General features: G+C 45.8%; 1 pseudogene; it reads right to left on the minus strand.

Annotated features, from left to right (window-relative positions):
• Window positions 1-1,945: 1,945 nt before the first annotated feature.
• LOC123486967 overlaps window positions 1,946-16,479 on the minus strand; it is an 18,777-nt pseudogene continuing 4,243 nt past the window's right edge.

Genomic DNA, 16,479 nt, shown 5'->3' on the forward strand with positions numbered 1-16,479 from the left:
ACATGTGGGTGACCATGCTGGGAAACAGGTCCATGTTAAAACAGGTGGTGACCATGTTAAAACAGGTGGTGACCATGCTAAAACAGGTGGTGACCATGTTAACAGGTGGTGACCATGCTAAAACAGGTGAAGTTAAACAGGTGGTGACCATGGAAAAGTCATGTTAAAACAGGGGTGACATGAAAACAGGGGAGGTGACCATGCTGAAACAGGTCCTTTGTTAAAATAGGTGGTACCATGTAATGTTAAAACATGTGGTGACCATGTTAAAACAGGTCCATGTTAAAACAGGTGGTGACCATGTTAAAACAGGTGGTAACCATGTTAAAACAGGTGGTGATCATGTTAAAACAGGTCTATGTTAAAACAGGTGGTGACCATGCTAAAACAGGTCCATGTTAAAACAGGTGGACCATGTTAAAACAGGTCCATGTTAAAACAGGTGGTGACCATGATAAAACAGGTCCATGTTAAAATAGGTGGTGACCATTTTAAAACAGGTCCATGTTAAAACAGGTGGTGACCATGTTAAAACAGGTGGTGGCCATGCTAAAACAGGTCCATGTTAAAATAGGTGGTGACCATTTTAAAACTGGTCCATGTTAAACAGGTGGTGACCATGTTAAAACAGGTCCATGTTAAAACAGGTTTCAGAGTTGAATACAGGACAAGGAGAATCTCAATTGCTATTTCCTTGATTCCTCGTATTCCTTCCTCATCCAATGGGTTTGAGGAGGAGGTGAGGATAGAGAACATGAGGAATCAAGGAAAGACAATTGAGATTCTTCTATATTTCTGCAACGATGGCATAGACCATGTTAAAACAGGTGGTGACCATACTAAAACAGGTGGTGACCATGTTAAAACAGGTGGTGACCATGTTAAAACAGGTTGTGACCATGCTAAAACAGGTGGTGACCATGCTAAAACTGGTGGTGAACATGTTAAAACAGGTCCATGTTAAAACAGGTGGTGACCATGTTAAAACAGGTGGTGACCATTTTAAAACAGGTCCATGTTAAAATAGGTGGTGACCATGTTAAAACAGGTCCATGCTAAAACAGGTGGTGACCATTTTAAAGCAGGTGTTGACCATGTTAAAACAGGTTCACGTTAAAACAGGCGGTGACCATGTTAAAACAGGTCCATGTTAAAACAGGTGGTGACCATTTTAAAACAGGTCCATGTTAAAATAGGTGGTGACCATGTTAAAACAGGTCCATGCTAAAACAGGTGGTGACATTTTAAAACATGTGGTGACCATGCTGAAACAGGTCCATGTTAAAACAGGTGGTGACCATGTTAAAACAGGTGGTGACCATGCTAAAACAGGTGGTGACCATGTTAACAGGTGGTGACCATGCTAAAACAGGTGGTGACCATGTTAACAGGTGGTGACCATGCTAAAACAGGTTGTGACCATGCTAAAACAGGTGGTGACCATGCTAAAACTGGTGGTGAACATGTTAAAACAGGTCCATGTTAAAACAGGTGGTGACCATGCTAAAACAGGTGGTGACATTTTAAAACAGGTGGTGACCATGCTGAAACAGGTCCATGTTAAAATAGGTGGTCACCATGTTAAAACAGGTCCATGCTAAAACAGGTGGTGACCATGTTAAAACAGGTGGTGACCATGTTAAAACAGGTGGTAACCATTTTAAAACAGGTGGTAACCATGCCAAAACAGGTCCATGTTAAAACAGGTGGTGACCATGTTAAAACATGTGGTGGCCATGCTAAAACAGGTGGTGACTGTTTTAAAACAGGTGGTGAACATGTTAAAACAGGTCCATGCTAAAATAGGTGGTGACCATGTTAAAACAGGTGGTGACCATGTTAAAACAGGTGGTGACCATGCTAAAACAGGTGGTGACCATATTAAAACAGGTGGTAAACATGTTAAAACAGGTGGTGACCATGCTAAAACAGGTGGTGCGTCTGCTCAGGTGAGCGTCTCACCTCGAGTCTCGTCGCAGACGGAGAATGTGAAACTCTGGAGGATCTCGACCATGGCCAGTTTGATCATGATCAGGCGAAACGCATCCCGATACAGTTCCTGGGCCCCGCCCGAACGGCATGTACGTGTACGGGTCAATAGACTCCTTGTTCTCCTTACTGAACCTGGACAGGGAGAGGGCAGACACATTACACATTGGATTGGAGTTGATTTGGGGTTGTGGTTCAGACACATTACACATTGTATTGGAGTTGATTTGTGGTTGTGGTTCTGTCCCATTACACATTGTATTGTAGTTGAGTTGTGGTTGTGGTTCAGTCACATTACACATTGTATTGTAGTTGATTTGTGGTTGTGGTTCAGACACATTACACATTGTATTGGAGTTGATTTGTGGTTGTGGTTCAGACACATTACACATTGTATTGGAGTTGATTTGGGGTTGTGGTTCAGTCACATTACACATTGTATTGTAGTTGATTTGTGGTTGTGGTTCTGTCCCATTACATTGTAGTTGATTTGTGGTTGTGGTTCAGTCACATGACACATTGTATTGTAGTTGATTTGTGGTTGTGGTTCTGTCACATTACATTGTAGTTGATTTGTGGTTGTGGTTCAGTCATATTGTATTGTAGTTGATTTGTGGTTGTGGTTCTGTCACATTACATTGTAGTTGATTTGTGGTTGTGTATCAGTCATATTACATTGTAGTTGATTTGTGGTTGTGGTTCAGTCACATGACACATTGTATTGTAGTTGATTTGTGGTTGTGGTTCTGTCACATTACATAGTAGTCGATTTGTGGTTGTGGTTCAGTCATATTGTATTGTAGTTGATTTGTGGTTGTGGTTCTGTCACATTACATTGTAGTTGATTTGTGGTTGTGGTTCAGTCACATTACACATTGTATTGTAGTTGATTTGTGGTTGTGGTTCAGACACATTACACATTGTATTGGAGTTGATTTGGGGTTGTGGTTCAGTCACATTACACATTGTATTGTAGTTGATTTGTGGTTGTGGTTCTGTCCCATTACATTGTAGTTGATTTGTGGTTGTGGTTCAGTCACATGACACATTGTATTGTAGTTGATTTGTGGTTGTGGTTCTGTCACATTACATTGTAGTTGATTTGTGGTTGTGGTTCAGTCATATTGTATTGTAGTTGATTTGTGGTTGTGGTTCTGTCACATTACATTGTAGTTGATTTGTGGTTGTGTATCAGTCATATTACATTGTAGTTGATTTGTGGTTGTGGTTCAGTCACATGACACATTGTATTGTAGTTGATTTGTGGTTGTGGTTCTGTCACATTACATAGTAGTCGATTTGTGGTTGTGGTTCAGTCATATTGTATTGTAGTTGATTTGTGGTTGTGGTTCTGTCACATTACATTGTAGTTGATTTGTGGTTGTGGTTCAGTCACATTACATTGTAGTTGATTTGTGGTTGTGGTTCAGTCATATTGTATTGTAGTTGATTTGTGGTTGTGGTTCTGTCACATTACATTGTAGTTGATTTGTGGTTGTGTATCAGTCATATTACATTGTAGTTGATTTGTGGTTGTGGTTCAGTCACATGACACATTGTATTGTAGTTGATTTGTGGTTGTGGTTCTGTCACATTACATAGTAGTCAATTTGTGGTTGTGGTTCAGTCATATTGTATTGTAGTTGATTTGTGGTTGTGGTTCTGTCACATTACACATTGTATTGTAGATGATTTGTGGTTGTGGTTCAGTCACATTACACATTGTATTGTAGTTGATTTGTGGTTGTGGTTCAGTCGCATTACACATTGTATTGTAGTTGATTTGTGGTTGTGGTTCAGTCACATTACACATTGTATTGTAGTTGATTTGTGGTTCAGACACATTACACATTGTATTGTAGTTGATTTGTGGTTGTGGTTCAGTCACATTACACATTGTATTGTAGTTGATTTGTGGTTGTGGTTCAGTCACATTACACATTGTATTGTAGTTGATTTGTGGTTGTGGTTCAGTCACATTACACATTGTATTGTAGTTGATTTGTGGTTGTGGTTCAGTCACATCACACATTGTATTGTAGTTGATTTGTGGTTGTGGTTCAGTCACATTACACATTGTATTGTAGTTGATTTGTGGTTGTGGTTCAGTCACATTACACATTGTATTGTAGTTGATTTGTGGTTGTGGTTCAGACACAACACATTGCACTACAGTATAATGATGCACTGTAGTTGTGGTTTCATTGCAGCAGTGTGTTTATCCTTGTGTTGTGGTAAAGTAGTGCTTGTGTTGTGGCTGTGCTGTGGTTGTATTGTGGTTGTACTGTGGTTGTATTGCGGTTGTACTGTGGTTGTATTGTGGTTGTGCCGTGGTTACGGTGCGGTCCAGTACCTCTCTGGTTTGAACTCCTCAGGGTCGGACCAGATCTCTGGGTCGCGGTGGAGGATCCATGTGGGAACCATGACAACGCAGTCTTTGGGGATGACGATGCCGTTGATCTCCACCGTCTTCTGGGCGACCCTCTCCAGTCGGGGGGAGACTGGGTACAGTCTCAGAGACTCGTTCAACACACTGTCCAGATAGTCCATCTGCATCAGAGCTTCGTACTGTATAGGAGCCTGAACCGGGTTTAGAAACACGTCAGTACCTCACCACATCTGGCACCGGGGTTACCTTGTTGGGGAACACAGTATCTAACTCCTCCTGCAGTTTGGTCATGGTGTGGGGGTTACCTTGTTGGGGAACACAGTATCTAACTCCTCCTGCAGTTTGGTCATGGTGTGGGGGTTACCTTGTTGGGGAACACAGTATCTATTTCCTCCTGCAGTTTGGTCATGGTGTGGGGGTTACCTTGTTGGGGAACACAGTATCTATTTCCTCCTGCAGTTTGGTCATGACATGTGGGTTGGTAGCCAGGTTATATGCCAGGAAACTCATCGTACTGCTGCTGGTCTCGTAGCCGGCAAAGATAAAGATCATGGCCTGAGACAAGATCTCATGATCGGTCAGTCCTGTGTGGGGGGGGTTTGTAACAGTAGTTAACAGGTGTGTGTTTGTAACAGTAGTTAACAGGTGTGTGTTTGTAACAGTAGTTAACAGGTGTGTGTTTGTAACAGTAGTTAACAGGTGTGTGTTTGTAACAGTAGTTAACAGGTGTGTGTTTGTAACAGTAGTTAACAGGTGTGTGTTTGTAACAGTAGTTAACAGGTGTGTGTTTGTAACAGTAGTTAACAGGTGTGTTTGGCAGGTACCTTGAGTCTGTTCCTCTCCTGGCTTTGTGTCGCTGCCTTTCTGAGAGTCGATCATCAGCTGTAAGAAATCCACCCGATTCTGGAAGCAGAAATAAATGATGTAAAATCCATCCAATCACAAACAACACAAACATATTCTACTGGATCTGGTCCAATCACAACCAACACAACCAGATTCTACTGGCTCTGGTCCAATCACAACCAACACAACCAGATTCTACTGGATCTGGTCCAATCACAACCAACACAACCAGATTCTACTGGATCTGGTCCAATCACAACCAACACAACCAGATTCTACTGGCTCTGGTCCAATCACAACCAACACAAACTGTCACGACTTCCTCCGAGGCTGCCTCCCCTCCTTGTTCGGGCAGGCTTTGACGTCGTCGTCACCGGAGTACTAGCTGCCACAGATCGATGTTTCTGTGTTCCACTAGTCTTGTCTTCATTATTCCCACCTGTTATCCATGATGCTTATTTGTTTCCCTATAATGACCTCTGTTTTCCCTCCTGGGTTTGTGCGTGATTGTCCATTATTTTACGTTGTTTTGGTGAGCTGTTGTACTGCTCTTCCCTTCGTGGAGGGTTTGTTATGGTTTACTTTTGTTTTAGTGAATCCATTTCTCAGTTCTGTGTCCTGCGCCTGATTCCTTTTCACCACTTCACCCAGACGTTGACAGAATCACACACATCTATGGAGTCAGCAGGCACGTCCGATCCCAGCGCCTCGGTGGAGGAACGCATCCAGCAGCAACCTCGACCGTGCTGTAGACTCTAGGTCTGGCTGTGGATCGAGTGGTGAACACCGTGGATCGATGGCAGAGAGGTGGCTTTCCCTACACTTCCTCCTCCTCCGATTTCTTCCCCATCAAAGACCATCAAACCCTAGATCCAGTGGAATTCGGCTCTCGCTCCCGATGGCACAGCTGCCGGGTGTAAGGGTTTCCTGCTCCAGGTGGAGCTCTACCTGGCAAGCATCCACCCGGCTCCCTCGGGGATACGAGAGCGTGTCCGTCTCATCTCCTGTCTGTAGGGCAGAGCGCTGGAATGGGCCAATGCGGAGTGGGGTGGAATAGATGCTGAGTCTGTACGTTACGAGGATTTTACCCGCCGTTTCCGGGCAGTATTCGATCATCCGCCGGAGGGGAGAGCGGCAGGGGAGCTGTATGTTTCACCTCAGACAGGGAAGGAGGAGCGCACAGGACTTCGCCCTGGATTTCAAGGCACTGGCAGCCAGCGCGGGATGGAATAAGAGGGCCCTGATTGACCACTACCGATGCAGTCTACGGGAGGATGCTCGTAGGGAGCTGGCCTGCAGGGACACGAATCTAAACCTGGACCAGCTGATAGATTTATAGATCCGGCTGGATAACCTGTTGGCCACCCGCGGACATCCGGATCAGGGTCCGTCCAGTCCATCCCCCAGCAATTCCGACTCCACTCCTATGGAGCTTGGAGGTGCTGATGTGGAGAGACTCGGCAAGGGGGTGGTCTCCTGCACCAACTGTGGCCGCAGAGGACACACTGCGGGCATGTGCAGGAAAGGACCCTCATGGAATCGAGGCAGCAGGCAGGGTCCTGGTGGGAGGACGCGGAGCAGAAGGCGACTCAATTACCACCCCATCGACGAGGGGATTGTGCGATGGCTCTCCGGGAGGGCGCTGCACTTCCCAGGAGTCACGTGTATCCTCTGTCACAGGAGGAGACGGTGGCTATGGAGACATATGTCACCGAATCTCTGGGACAGGGATACATTCGGCCCTCCACTTCCCCTGCTTCCTCAAGTTTCTTTTTTGTGAAGAAGAAGGATGGAGGTTTACACCCGTGCATTGACTATCGAGGTCTAAATCAGACAACGTAAAATACAGCTATCCTCTACCTCTCATAGCTAGTTTGACAGAGTCAATGCACGGGCGCACTTCTTCACAAAATTGGACCTCAGGATCGCGTACAATCTGGTCCGTATCCGGGAGGGGGACGAGTGAAAGACGGCATTTAGTACCACCTCTGGTCACTATGAGTACCTCGTCATGCCGTACGGGTTGATGAATGCTCCCTCAGTCTTTCAATCCTTTGTCGATGAGATTTTCAGGGATCTGCACGGACAGGGTATGGTGGTGTATAGATTATATTCTCATCTACTCCGCTACACGCATGTGTCCCTGGTGCGCAAGGTGCTTGGTAGACTGTTGGAGCATGACCTGTACGTTAAGGCTGAGAAATGTTTGTTCTTCAAACAGTCCGTCTCTTTCTTAGGATACCGCCTGTCAGAGTCAGGGGTCGAGATGGAGTGTTACCGCATTTCAGCCGTGCGTAATTGGCCGACTCCTACCACGGTAAAGGAGGTGCAGCGATTTTTGGGGTTTGCCAGCTACTACCGGAGATTTATCCGGGGCTTTGGCCAGGTAGCAGCTCCCATAACCTCTTTACTGAAGGGCGGACCGGTGCGCCTGCAGTGGTCAGCTGAGGCGGAAGGGCTTTTGGTCAGCTGAAGGCACTGTTCACCTTGGCTCCCGTGCTGGCTCATCCGGATCCTTCCTTGCAATTCACAGTCGAGGTGGACGCGTCCGAGGCTGGGATAGGAGCTGTACTGTCTCATCGCTCGGGTACGCCTCCCAAACTCCGCCCCTGTGCTTTATTTTTGAAGACGCTCAGCCCGGCGGAGCAAAACTATGATGTGGTGGACCGGGAGCTGTTAGCTGTTGTGAAAGCTCTTAAGGTGTGGAGACATTGGCTTGAGGGGGCAAAACACCCTTTTCTCATTTTGACTGACCACCGCAATCTGGAGTACTTACGGGCAGCGAGGAGACTGAACCCTCGTCAGGCAAGGTGGGCCATGTTTTTTACGCGTTTTGTGTTCACCCTATCGTACAGACCAGGTTTCCAGAATGCTAAGGCAGACACTCTGTCCCGGCTGTATGACTCAGTGGAGCGGACGAGGGAGCCCACTCCCATACTTCCGGCATCTTGTCTGGTGGCACCTGTGGTATGGGAGGTTGACGCAGACATCGAGCGGGCGTTACACACGGAGCCCACTCCCCCCCAGTGTCCAGTGGGTCGTGTGTACGTTCCGTCTGAGGTTCGCGATTGTTTGATCTATTGGGCTCACACGTCACCCTCTTCTGGCCATCCTGGCATCGGTCGGACAGTGTGCTGTCTTAGTGGGAAGTACTGGTGGCCTACCTTAGCTCAGGAGGTGAGGGTTTATGTTTCTTCCTGTTCGGTGTGCGCCCAGTGCAAGGCACCTAGACACCTGCCCAGAGGGAAATTACAACCTCTCCCCGTTCCATAACGGCTGTGGTCACACCTATCGGTGGACTTTGATACGGATCTTCCTCCGTCACAAGGTAACACCACGATCCTGGTTGTTGTGGATCGGTTTTCTAAGACCTGTTGTCTCATTCCTTTGCCCGGTTTCCTACTGCCCTACAGACCGCGGAGGCCCCTGTTTACAACGTCTTCCGGCACTACGGGGTACCTGAGGATATAGTGTCTGATCGGGGTCCCCAGTTTACAGCAAGGGTCTGGAAGGCGTTCATGGACCATCTGGGGGGTAGCAACCATCTCACGGACCATCTCAGGGGTTTCACCCTGAGAGTAATGGGCAGGTGGAGAGAGCAAACGTTGACAAACATAGGTTTCCTAAACATAATATATACTGAACAAAGATATAAATGCAACATGTAAAGTGTTGTCCCCATGTTTCATGAGCTGAAATAAAAGATCCCAGAAATGTTCCATATTCACAAAAAGCTGATTTCTCAAAAGTTTTGTACACAATATTGTTTACATCCTTGTTAGTGAGCATTTCTCCTTTGCCAATATAATCCATCCACATGACAGGTGTGGCATATCAAGAAGCTGATTAAACAGCATGATCATTACACAGGTGCACCTTGTGCTGTGGACAATAAAAGGCCACTCTAAAATGTGCAGTTTTGTCACACAATACCACAGATGTCTTACGTTTTGAGGGAGCGTGCAATTGGCATGCAGGAATTGTCACGATCGTTGATGAAAGGGACGGACCAAGGCACAGCGTGATATGCTTACATGTTTATTTTAATGAATAAACAACCGACAAAACAATAAACAAACGAAACGTGAAGTCCAAGGTAGAACACAAAACATACCTACACGGAACAAGATCCCACAACACACTAGTGCCAATAGGCTGCCTAAGTATGTGTCCAATCAGAGACAACGAGCGACAGCTGCCTCTGATTGTGAACCACACCAGCCAACATAGAAATACAAATCCTAGAATATACAACATAGACAATCACCACATAGAAAATACACACCCTGACTCAACAAATAAGAGTCCCCAGAGTCAGGCGTGACAGCACCCCCCCAAAGGTGCGGACTCCGACCGCACAACATAAACATAACAGGGTAGGGGCTGGGTGGGCATTCCGCCTCGGAGGCGGATCCGGCTCAGGGCGTGACGACCTCTCACTCTTCGCCTCCTGTTGCGCCCCTGGTCTGGTCTAGACCTCGGCGCGTTGCTTCCCCCTCCCTTCCTCCCACTATACTCCAAGCCCTGTCTGGACCCTGGTGTGGGAGACCCCGAACCTGGCGAGGGGCTGACGTCTGGGTCTGGACTGGAGCCGCTGACCGGAGCTGGACCAGGCACCGGTGGAGCGGACTGCTCTGGCTCCGGAGTGGAGCCGCTGACCGGAGCTGGACTGGACCCCGGTGAAGTGGATTGCTCTGGCTCCGGAGTGGAATAGCGGACCGGAGCTGAACAGGGCACCGGTGGAGCGGACTGCTCTGGCTCCGGAGTAGAGCAGCTGACCGGTGCCGAACCAGGCACCGGTGGAACAGGCACGGCCCGTGCCGGACTGGACACACTCATCACTGGCTTGGTGCGAGGAGCAGGAACAGGCCGGACCGGGCTGGCAACGCGCACCACTGGCTTGATGCGAGGGGCAGGAACAGGCCGGGCCGGGCTGGCGACGCGCACCACTGGCTTGGTGCGAGGGTCAGGAACGGGCGGGCCGGCTGGCGACGCGCACCACTGGCTTGGTGCGAGGGACAAGAACGGGCCGGACCGTGCTGGCGACGCGCACCACTGGCTTGGTGCGAGGGGCAGGAACAGGCCGGACCGGGCTGGCGACGCGCACCACTGGCTTGGTGCGAGAGGCAGGAACAGGCCGGGCCGGGCTGGCGATGTGCACCACTGGCTTGGTGCGAGGGGCAGGAACAGGCCGGGCCGGGCTGGCGACGCGCATCACTGGCTTGGTGCGAGGAGCAGGAACAGGACGGGCCGGACTGGTGACGCGCACCACTGGCTTGGGGCGAGGAGCAGGAACGGGTCGGGCCGTACTGGGAACACGCACCACTGGCTTAGTGCGGGGAGCAGGAACAGGCCGGACCGGACTGGCGACACGCACCACTTCCTTATGCCTAACCAGCTCCTCTCGCCGTGCCTCTACACTTTCCTTCTCCCTTTTAGCCTCCTGTAGCGCCTCACTCTGACCGAATAACTCCTGCTCCCTCTGAACCAATAGCCCCCGTAACATGGTGGCCTCCTCTCCTAACCTGCACACCCGCCCTTTAACGGCCTCCTGCTGCCTCATCGTCCACACCGTGTGCCCCCCCCCAAACATTTTCTTGGGGTTGCCTCTCGGGTCTCCGTTGTCGGCACTGTTGGCGCCGTTTCCCTCTCTATACCGGGCCTCCACTGTCTCCTCCCAAGGACGGCGATCCATCGCAGCCTGAATCTCCTCCCAAGTCCAGGATCCCTTACCGTCCAGGATCTCCTCCCAGGTCCAGGCTGTCTGCTCCTGGACACGCTGCTTGGTCCTCGTTTGGTGGGATCTTCTGTCACGATCGTTGATGAAAGGGACGGACCAAGGCGCAGCGGATATGCGTACATGTTTATTTTAATGAATAAACAACCGACAAAACAATAAACAAACGAAACGTGAAGTCCAAGGTAGAACACAAAACATACCTACACGGAACAAGATCCCACAACACACTAGTGCCAATAGGCTGCCTAAGTATGGTCCCCAATCAAAGACAACGAGCGACAGCTGCCTCTGATTGGGGAACCACACCGGCCAACATAGAAATACAAATCCTAGAATATACAACATAGACAATCACCACATAGAAAATACACACCCTGACTCAACAAATAAGAGTCCCCAGAGTCAGGGCGTGACAGGAATGTCCACCAGAGCTGTTGCCAGAGAATTGAATGTTAATTTCTCTACCATAAACCGCCTCCAACGTTGTTTTAGAGACATTGACAATGCGTCCACTGGCCTTACAACCGCAGACCACGTGTAACCACACCAGCCCAGGATCTCCACCTGCGGGATCGTCTGAGGCCAGCCACCCGGACAGCTGATGAAACTGAGGAGTATTTATTTCTGTAATAAAGCCCTTTTGTGGGAAAAAACTCGTTCTCATTGGCTGGGCCTGGCTCCCCAGTGGGTGGGCCTATGCCCTCCCAGGCCAACCCATAGCTGCACCCCTGCCCAGTCATGTGAAATCCATAGATTAGGGCCTAATCTATTTATTTCAATTGACTGATTTCCTTATATGAACTGTAACTCAGTAAAATCGTTGACATTTTTGCATGTTGTGTTTATATTTTTGTTCAATATATAAATTCAGAATATTTCAATACAAATATAAAACATTTACAGTTGTGTTCCCAGTGCTGCGTCCAGATTTGATCTTAGACAGCGAAGCGTAAAAAGAAGTCCGTCACCGGAGTCGGGAAGAAAGAAAACTTCATCTTCTCCAAGATAGGACCCATGAAGGGGAACAACGCTGGAGAAGGAGGGGAGAAGAGAAGATAAACCTTTCATAAAAAGGTATATCACTTTATATGATTACAAAGTACAACTTTGCTTCCGTGTGTGTGTGTGTGTGTGTGTGTGTGGTCTCACCGATTAGGATGATCAGTGGGTGTAACACGTCAAACTTGAGCATCTTCTTGACGTTGGAGACGAAGGGGTCTGAAGGGTTGTTCAGAGAGTCAATGTCCACACTGAAGGCTGTGCTGGTGACCACGTCCATACTGTAGGGCCCAAAGAACCTGCAACACAAACACAATTACACAACGACTGACCACAACTACTGACCACATCCACACAACTACTGACCACAACTACTGACCACAACCACACAACTACTGACCACAACTACTGACCACAACCACACAACTACTGACCACAACTACTGACCACCACTACTGACCACACAACTACTGACCACAACTACTGACCACAACCACACAACTACTGACCACAACTACTGACCACACAACTACTGACCACAACTACTGACCACAACCACACAACTACTGACCACAACTACTGACCACAACTACTGACCACAACTACTGACCACAACCACACAACTACTGACCACAACTACTGACCACAACCATACAGGTATAGCCCAAAAAAAAACATCAAAGCGTCTGTTAAGTGTCATATTATATACAGTGCCTTCAGAAAGTAGTCACACCTTTTGACTTTTCCATATTTTCTTGTTTTACAGCCTGACTTTAAAATGGATAACATTTAGATTTTGTGTCACTGGCCTTCCACACAAAGTGAAGTGTGTCAAAGTGTAATTATGTTTTTAAAACATTTACAAATTAATTAAAAAATGAAAAGCTGAAATATCTTGAGTCAATAAGTGTTCAACCCCCTTTGTTATGGAAAGCCTAAATAAGGTCAGGAGTACAAATGTTCTTACCAAGTCACATAATAAGTTGCATGGACTCTGTGTGCTATAATAGTGTTTAACAGGATGTTTGAATGACTACCTCATCTCTGTACCCCACACATACAATTATCTGTAAGGTCCCTCAGTCGAGCAGTGAATTTCAAACAAAGATTCAACCACAAAGACCAGGAGGTTTTCCAATGCCTCGCAAAGAAGGGCACCTATTGGTAGATGGGTAAAAAAAAAAAAAACAGACATTGAATATCCCTTTGAGCATGGTGAAGTTATTAATTACACTTTGGATGGTGTATCAATACACCCAGTCACTACAAAGATACAGGCGTCCTTCCTAACTCAGTTGCTGGAGAGGAAGGAAACCGCTCAGGGATTTCACCATGAAGCCAATGGTGACTTTAAAACAGTTACAGTTTAATGGCTGTGATAGGAGAAAACTGGGGATGGATCAACAACATTGTAGTTACTCCACAATACTAACCTAAATGACAGAGTGAAAGAAGGAAGCCTGTACAGAATAAAAAATATTCCAAAACATGCATCCTGTTTACAACAAGTTACTAAAGTAATACTGCAAAAAAGTGGCAAATAAATTAACTTTATGTCCTGAATACAAAGTGTTACGTTTGGGGCAAATCCAACGCAACACATCACTGAGTACCACTCTTCATATTTTCAAGCATGGTGGTGGCTGCATCATGTTATGGGTATGCTTGTCATCGGCAAGGATTAGAGAGTTTTTAGGATAAAAATAAACAGAATAGAGCTAAGCACAGGCAAAATCCTAGACAAAAACCTGGTTCAGTCTGCTTTCAACCAGACAGATTCACCTTTCAGCAGGACAATAACCTAAAACACAAGGCCAAATATACACCGGAGTTGCTTACTTAGACAACATTGAATGTTCCTGAGTGGCCTAGTTACAGTTTTGACTTAAATTCAGCTTGAATATATCTATGGCAAGACTTGAAAAATGGCTGTCTAGCAATGATCAACAACCAACTTGACAGAGCTTAAAGAATGTTTTATGAAGATTTTTCAGTGGACTATAGTGTGGATCTTTTCAGACTCAGTAAACTGTTTCTTCTCTCTTTAAGCTCCTCTCTTCCTCTCTAATCAACTCTAAGCCTTATCAGTGACTGAAACCAGACTGTTGTCCTTTGCCTCTCTCTTTAGGCATAGTCCTGGAACGGAGCCAGGGGTTGAACAGAGTTCAGACTAAACATGGTTGATCACAACATGACGGGGGGCGTTTGGACTGGGTGGTACAGAGGGAGGAGGCTGGTATATGTTTGAGAAATTGATTATGGACCTGCCATGTTTAAGTATCGATTGATAGGTTTGGAGGTCAGAACGGAGCCAGGAAAGGGCTCCGTTATTTTTTACATGACAGGGCTGTTATTTTTACATGACAGGGCTGTTATTTTTTACATGACAGGGCTGTTATTTTTACATGACAGGGCTGTTATTTTTACATGACAGGGCTGTTATTTTTGCATGACAGGGCTGTTATTTTTACATGACAGGGCTGTTATTTTTACATGACAGGGCTGTTATTTTTACATGACAGGGCTGTTATTTTTAAATGACAGGGCTGTTATTTTACATGACAGGGCTGTTATTTTTGCATGACAGGGCTGTTATTTTTACATGACAGGGCTGTTATTTTTAAATGACAGGGCTGTTATTTTTGCATGACAGGGCTGTTATTTTTTTCATTACAGGGCTGTTATTTTTTACATGACAGGGCTGTTATTTTTACATGACAGGGCTGTTATTTTTGCATGACAGGGCGTTATTTTTACATGACAGGGCTGTTATTTTTGCATGACAGGGCTGTTATTTTTACATGACAGGGCTGTTATTTTTTACATGACAGGGCTGTTATTTTTACATGACAGGGCTGTTATTTTTACATGACAGGGCTGTTATTTTTACATGACAGGGCTGTTATTTTTACATGACAGGGCTGTTATTTTTGCATGACAGGGCTGTTATTTTTACATGACAGGGCTGTTATTTTTACATGACAGGGCTGTTATTTTGCATGGCAGGGCTGTTATTTTTACATGACAGGGGTGATATTTTTACATGACAGGGCTGTTATTTTTACATGACAGGGCTGTTATTTTTACATGACAGGGCTGTTATTTTTACATGACAGGGCTGTTATTTTTACATGACAGGGCTGTTATTTTTACATGACAGGGCTGTTATTTTTTACATGACAGGGCTGTTATTTTTTACATGACAGGGCTGTTATTTTTACATGACAGGGCTGTTATTTTTACATGACAGGGCTGTTATTTTTACATGACAGGGCTGTTATTTTTGCATGACAGGGCTGTTATTTTTACATGACAGGGCTGTTATTTTTACATGACAGGGCTGTTATTTTTACATGACAGGGCTGTTATTTTTACATGACAGGGCTGTTATTTTTACATGACAGGGCTGTTATTTTTACATGACAGGGCTGTTATTTTTGCATGACAGGGCTGTTATTTTTTGCATGACAGGGCTGTTATTTTTACATGACAGGGCTGTTATTTTTAAATGACAGGGCTGTTATTTTTTACATGACAGGGCTGTTATTTTTACATGACAGGGCTGTTATTTTTGCATGACAGGGCTGTTATTTTTACATGACAGGGCTGTTATTTTTACATGACAGGGCTGTTATTTTTACATGACAGGGCTGTTATTTTTGCATGACAGGGCTGTTATTTTTACATGACAGGGCTGTTATTTTTACATGACAGGGCTGTTATTTTTACATGACAGGGCTGTTATTTTTACATGACAGGGCTGTTATTTTTACATGACAGGGCTGTTATTTTTGCATGACAGGGCTGTTATTTTTGCATGACAGGGCTGTTATTTTTACATGACAGGGCTGTTATTTTTAAATGACAGGGCTGTTATTTTTGCATGACAGGGCTGTTATTTTTTCATTACAGGGCTGTTATTTTTGCATGACAGGGCTGTTATTTTTACATGACAGGGCTGTTATTTTTACATGACAGGACTGTTATTTTTGCATGACAGAGCTGTTATTTTTACATGACAGTGCTGTTATTTTTACATGACAGGGCTGTTATTTTTACATGACAGGAGTGTTATTTTTGCATGACAGGGCTGTTATTTTTACATGACAGGGCTGTTATTTTTACATGACAGGGCTGTTAATTTTACATGACAAGGCTGTTATTTTTACATGACAGGGCTGTTATTTTTTACATGACAGGGCTGTTATTTTGCATGACAGGGCTGTTATTTTTGCATGACAGGGCTGTTATTTTTACATGATAGGGCTGTTATTTTTGCATGGCAGGGCTGTTATTTTTACATGACAGGGGTGTTATTTTTACATGACAGGGCTGTTATTTTTACATGACAGGGCTGTTATTTTTACATGACAGGGCTGTTATTTTTTACATGACAGGGCTGTTATTTTTACATGACAGGGCTGTTATTTTTTACATGACAGGGCTGTTATTTTTTACATGACAGGGCTGTTATTTTTTACATGACAGTGCTGTTATTTTTGCATGACAGGGCTGT

The sequence above is a fragment of the Coregonus clupeaformis genome, unplaced genomic scaffold (assembly GCF_020615455.1).
Source record: "Coregonus clupeaformis isolate EN_2021a unplaced genomic scaffold, ASM2061545v1 scaf1387, whole genome shotgun sequence".
In the NCBI taxonomy this organism is placed as follows: domain Eukaryota; kingdom Metazoa; phylum Chordata; class Actinopteri; order Salmoniformes; family Salmonidae; genus Coregonus; species Coregonus clupeaformis.